The sequence below is a fragment of the Arachis stenosperma genome, chromosome 5 (assembly GCF_014773155.1).
Source record: "Arachis stenosperma cultivar V10309 chromosome 5, arast.V10309.gnm1.PFL2, whole genome shotgun sequence".
In the NCBI taxonomy this organism is placed as follows: Eukaryota; Viridiplantae; Streptophyta; class Magnoliopsida; order Fabales; family Fabaceae; genus Arachis; species Arachis stenosperma.
Window position 1 is genome coordinate 110,182,468 of NC_080381.1, and position 6,314 is coordinate 110,188,781.

A 6,314-nucleotide genomic window follows, 5' to 3' on the forward strand; every position below is an offset into this window, starting at 1 on the left:
ATTTATTCCTGTTCTAAGATATTCGTTGCACTTCAACTTGATGAATGTGATGATCCGTGACACTCATCATCATTCTCACCTATGAACGCGCGTGACTGACAACCACTTCCGTTCTACCTTAGACCGGGCACATATCTCTTAGATTCCTTGATCAGAATCTTCGTGGTATAAGCTAGAATTGATGGCGGCATTCATGGGAATCCGGAAAGTCTAACCTTGTCTGTGGTATTCCGAGTAGGATTCCGGGATTGAATGACTGTGACGAGCTTCAAACTCCTGAAGGCTGGGCGTTAGTGACAGACGCAAAAGAATCACGGGATTCTATTCCAACCTGATTGAGAACCGACAGATGATTAGCCGTGCTGTGACAGAGCATTTGGACCATTTTCACTGAGAGGATGGGATGTAGCCATTGACAACAGTGATGCCCTACATACAGCTTGCCATGGAAAGGAGTAAGAAGGATTGGATGAAAGCAGTCAGAAAACAGAGATTCAACAGGGACAAGCATCTCCATACGCTTATCTGAAATTCCCACCATTAATTTACATAAGTATTTCTATCCTATTTTATTTGTCTTTTAATTATCTAATCCAATCACATTTGAATCAGCTTGACTGAGATTTACAAGATGATCATAGATTGCTTCATACCAACAATCTCCGTGGGATCGACCCTTACTCACGTAAGGTATTACTTGGACGACCCAGTGCACTTCCTGGTTAGTTGTGCGGAGTTGTGACTAAGTGTAATTCACGTGTGAGAGCTACCAAATTATTGAAGCCATTGTTGATGATCACAAAATCCGTGCACCAAGTTTTTGGCGCCGTTGCCGGGGATTGTTCGATTATGGACAACTAACGGTTCATCTTGTTGCTCAGATTAGGTAATTTTCTTTTTGTTTTGTTTTCAAAAATTTTTCAAAAAAAAATTTTCTTTTTTTTTTCGAAAATAAATTAAGAAAATACAAAAAAATTCATAAAATCATAAAAACCCAAAATATTTTATGTTTCTTGTTTGAGTCTTGAGTCAATTTTTAAGTTTGGTGTCAATTGCATGCTTTAAAACTTTTTCTTGCATTTTTCAAAAATTCATGCATTCATGGTGTTCTTCATGATCTTCAAGTTGTTCTTGACAAGTCTTCTTGTTTGATCTTGATGTTTTCTTGTTTTGTATCTTTTGTTGTTTTTCATGTGCATTTTTGCATTCATAGTATCCATGCATTAAAGATTTCTAAGTTTGGTGTCTTGCATGTTTTCTTTGCATCAAAAATTTTTCAAAAATATGTTCTTGATGTTCATCTTGATCTTCAAAGTGTTCTTGGTGTTCATCTTGACATTCATAGTGTTCTTGCATACATCTTGATCCAAAATTTTTATGTTTTGGGTCATATTTGTGTTTTTCTCTCTCATAATTAAAAATTCAAAAATAAAAAAAAATATATTTTCCTTATTTCTCTCCTAATTTTCGAAAATTGAGTTGACTTGGTCAAAAAAATTTTAAAATTAGTTGTTTCTCATAAGTCAAGTCAAATTTTCGATTTTAAAAATCTTATCTTTTCAAATCTTTTTCAAAAATCAAATCTTTTTCAATTTTTTTTAATTTTCGAAATTTTTAAAATTTATTTTCAAAATCTTTGTCTTAATTTTATTTCAAATTTTAGAAATTACACTAACAATTAATGTGATTGATTCAAAAATTTGAAGTTTGTTACTTTCTTGTTAAGAAAGGTTCAATTCTTAAATTCTAGAATCTTATCTTTTAGTTTCTTATTAGTTAAGTAATTAATTTTAATTTTAAAATTTAAAATCTTTTTCAACCATATCTTTTTATCATATCTTTTTATCTTATCTTTTTTTTTATCATATCTTTTTCAAAATTTTATCTTTTCCAAAAATTTGATTTTAAAATATCTTATCTAACTTCTTATCTTCTTATCTTTTCAAATTTGACTTTAATATCTTTTTCAACTAACTATTTGACTTTTTGTTTGGTTCTTATCTTTTTCAAAACCACCTAACTACTTTTCCCTCTCTAATTTTCAAAAATATCTCATCCCTTTTTCAAAATTCTTTTTTAAATTAACTAATTGTTTTAAATTTTAATTTTAATTCTATCTTATCTTTAATTTTCGAAAATCATTAACTCCTTTTCAAAATTAATTTTCGAATTCTCTCCCTCTTCTCTTCTTCTATTTATTTATTTATTTACTAACACTTCTCTTCACCTCTCTTCATCTCAAATCACTACCCATACCTTTACCCTTTATTCAGACTATTCATGCTTCTTCACTCCTATTCCCTTTCTTCTTTTACTAACAATAAGGAACCTCTTTACTGTGACATAGAGGATTTTTCTTTCTTTTCTTGTTCTTTTCTTCCCTATATGAGCAGGAACAAGGAAAAAGGCATTCTTGTTGAAGCTGACCCTGAACATGAAAGGACTCTGAAGAAGAAATTAAGAGAAGCTAAATTACAACAATCCAGAGACAACCTTACTGAAATTTTCGAACAGGAAAAAGACATGGCAGCCGAACCTAACAACAATAACGCAAGGAGGATGCTTGGTGATTATACTACACCTACTTCCAAGTTTGATGGAAGAAGCATCTCAATCCCTACCATTAGGGCAAACAATTTTGAGCTGAAACCTCAACTAGTTGCTCTAATGCAACAAAACTGCAAGTTTCATGGACTTCCATCAGAAGATCCCTATCAGTTTTTAACTGAGTTCTTGCATATCTGTGAGACTGTAAAGACGAATAGAGTAGATCCTGAAGTCTACAGACTCATGCTTTTCCCTTTTGCTGTAAGAGACAGAGCTAGAACATGGTTGGATTCACAACCTAAAGATAGCCTGGACTCCTGGGATAAGCTGGTCACGGCTTTCTTGGCTAAGTTCTTTCTTCCTCAAAAGTTGAGCAAGCTTAGAGTGGATGTTCAGACCTTCAAACAAAAAGATGGTGAATCCCTCTATGAAGCTTGGGAAAGATACAAACAGATGACCAAAAGATGTCCTTCTGACATGTTTTCAGAATGGACCATGATAGATATATTCTATTATGGTCTATTTGAGTTCTCTAAGATGTCATTGGACCATTCTGCAGGTGGATCCATTCACTTAAAGAAAACGCCTGCAAAAGCTCAAGAACTTATTGACATGGTTGCAAATAACCAATTCATGTACACTTCTGAGAGGAATTCCGTGAATAATGGGACGCCTCAGAGGAAGGGAGTTCTTGAAATTAATGCTCTGAATGCCATATTGGCTCAGAACAAAGTGTTGACTCAGCAAGTCAACATGATTTCTCAAAGTCTGAATGGATGGCAAAATGCATCCAATAGTACTAAAGAGACAGCTTCTGAAGAAGCTTATGATCCTGAGAACCCTGCAATGGCAGAGGTTAATTACATGGGTGAACCTTATGGAAACACCTATAATTCATCATGGAGAAATCATCCAAATTTCTCATGGAAGGATTAACAAAAGCTTCAACAAGGCTTTCATAATGGTGGAAAAAACAGGCTAAGCAATAACAAGCCTTTTCCATCATCTTCTCAGCAACAGACAGAGAATTCTGAGCAGAGCCCCTCTAATTTAGCAAATTTAGTCTCTGATCTGTCTAAGGCCACTCTAAGTTTCATGAGTGAAACAAGGTCCTCCATCAGAAATTTGGAGGCACAAGTGGGCCAGCTGAGTAAGAAAGTCACTGAAACTCCTCCCAGTATTCTCCCAAGCAATACAGAAGAAAATCCAAAAGAAGAGTGCAAGACCATTGATGTAATCAATATGGCCGAATGCACAAGGGAGGAGAAGGACGAAAATCCTAGTGAGGAAGACCTCCTGGGACGTCCCTCAAACAAGAAGGAGTTCCCTATTGAGGACCTAAAGGAATCTGAGGCTCATATAGAGACCATAGAGATTCCACTAAATCTCCTTCTACCATTCATGAGCTCTGAAGATTATTCTTCCTCAGAAGAGGATGAAGATGTGACTAGAGAGCAAGTTGCTCAATATCTAGGAGCCATCATGAAGCTAAATGCTAAGTTGTTTGGTAATGAGACTTGGGAAGGTGAACCTCCCTTGCTCATTAGTGAACTAGATACATGGGTTCAGAAAACTTTACCTCAAAAGAGACAAGATCCTGGTAAATTCGTAATACCCTGTACCATATGCACCATGACCTTTAACAAGGCTCTGTGTGACCTGGGGTCAGGCATAAATCTTATGCCACTTTCTGTAATGGAGAAGCTAGGGATCATTGAGGTACAACCAGCCTTATTCTCATTCAATTGGCAGACAAGTCAGTAAGACAAGCTTATGGATTAGTAGAGGACGTGTTGGTAAAGGTTAAAGGCCTTTACATCCCTGCTGATTTCATAATCTTAGACACTAGGAAGGAGGAGGATGAATGCATCATCCTTGGAAGGCCTTTCCTAGCCACAGCAGAAGCCGTGATAGATGTTAACAGAGGAGAATTAGTCCTTCAATTGAATGGGGACTACCTTGTGTTTAAGGCACACGGCTATCCTTCTGTAACAAGGGAGAGTAAGCATGCAGAGCTTCTCTCAGTACAGAGTCAAACAGAGCCCCCACAATCAAACTCTAAGTTTGGTATTGGGAGGCCACAACCAAACTCTAAGTTTGGTGTTGAACCCCCATATCCAAACTCTAAGTTTAGTGTTGGGAGTCCACAACATTGACCTGATCACCATTTGTGGCTCCAAGAGAGCCCACTGTCAAGCTAGTGACACTAAAAGAGCGCTTGTTGGGAGGCAACCCAATTTTTATTTATCTAATTTTATTTTATTTTATTGTTCTTTTATGTTTTATTAGGTTCATGATCATGTGGAGTCACGAAAAAAATTCAAAAATTAAAAACAGAATAAAAAACAGCAGAAGAAAAATCACACCCTGGAGGAAGGACTTACTGGCGTATAAACGCGAGTAAGGAGCATCTGGCTGGCGTTCAACGCCAGAACAGAGCATGGATCTGGCGTTGAACGCCAGAAACAAGCAACATATCGGTGTTCAAACGCCAGGAATACACCTTGAGGAGAGCTGGCGCTGAACGCCAGAAACAAGCATGGACCTGGCGTTCAACGCCAGAAACATGCTGCACATGGGAGTTAAACGCCCAGAATGAGCATCACTTCGGCGTTTAAACGCCACAAATGTATGCAAAGGCATTCTACATGCCTAATTGGTGCAGGGATGTAAATCCTTGACACCTCAGGATCTGTGGACCCCACAGGAACACCTTAGGATCTGTGGACCCCACAGGATCATCTCAGGATCTGTGGACCTCACAGGATCCCCACCTATCTCACCCTCTCTCTCTCCATTCACGGTCATCCCTTCTGTTTTTTATTCACCACTCACATCCATCCACTCTTTCCCATATACCCCACCTATCTTCAAACTTCAAAATTCAAAATCTCTTTCCCACCCAAACCCACCCTACATGGCCGAATACACCTCTCCCCCTCTCCTCCATAGTTTCTTCTTCTTCCTCTTCTCTTCTTTCTTCTCTTGCTCGAGGGCGAGCAATATTTTAAGTTTGGTGTGGTAAAAGCATAAGCTTTTTGTTTTTCCATAACCATTGATGGCACCTAAGGCCAGAGAAACCTAAAAAAAAAAAGAAGAAAAAAGGGAAGACAAAAAGCTTCCACCTCCGAGTCATGGGAGATGGAGAGATTCATCTCAAGGGTCCATAGCTCAGTTGAAGAAGCATTTGACTGCACATTAAGAGAGCATGAGGAATTCCCTCATCAAGAGATCCCTGAGATACCTCAGGGAATACATTTTCCTCCACACAATTATTGGGAGCAACTAAAGATAAGAGCACCTTAATCATTAGGGATCATGCAACAAAGGCAAGGAAGAGACATAGAGGAGCTCAAAGCACCATTGGTCCTTCAAGAAGGCGCCACCCTCACTAAGGTGGACTCATTCCTTAACTTTCTTGTTCTTAATTCTTTGTTTTTTTATTTTTATGCTTCATGTTTATCTATGTTTTGTGTCTTTATTACATGATCATTAGTATTTAGTAACTATGTCTTAAGGCTATAAATAATTCCATGAATCCTTCACCTCTCTTAAATAAAAAATGTTTCTAATTCAGAAGAACAAGAAGTACATGAATTTCGAAATTATCCTTGAATTTAGTTTAATTATATTGATGTGTTGACAATACTTTTTGTTTTCTGAATGAATGCTTAAACAGTGCATATTTTTTATCTTGTTGTTTATGAATGTTAAAATTGTTGGCTCTTGAAAGAATGAAGAAAAAGAGAAATGTTATTGATAATCTG

The 6,314-nt window shown here is 37.0% G+C and overlaps 1 non-coding gene across 1 annotated transcript; it reads right to left on the reverse strand.

Annotated features, from left to right (window-relative positions):
- Positions 1 to 2,922: 2,922 nt before the first annotated feature.
- Positions 2,923 to 3,026, reverse strand: LOC130983993 (small nucleolar RNA R71). Its single transcript, XR_009087956.1, has one exon. It is a non-coding gene; the product is annotated as a small nucleolar RNA R71 (small nucleolar RNA).
- Positions 3,027 to 6,314: the final 3,288 nt, after the last annotated feature.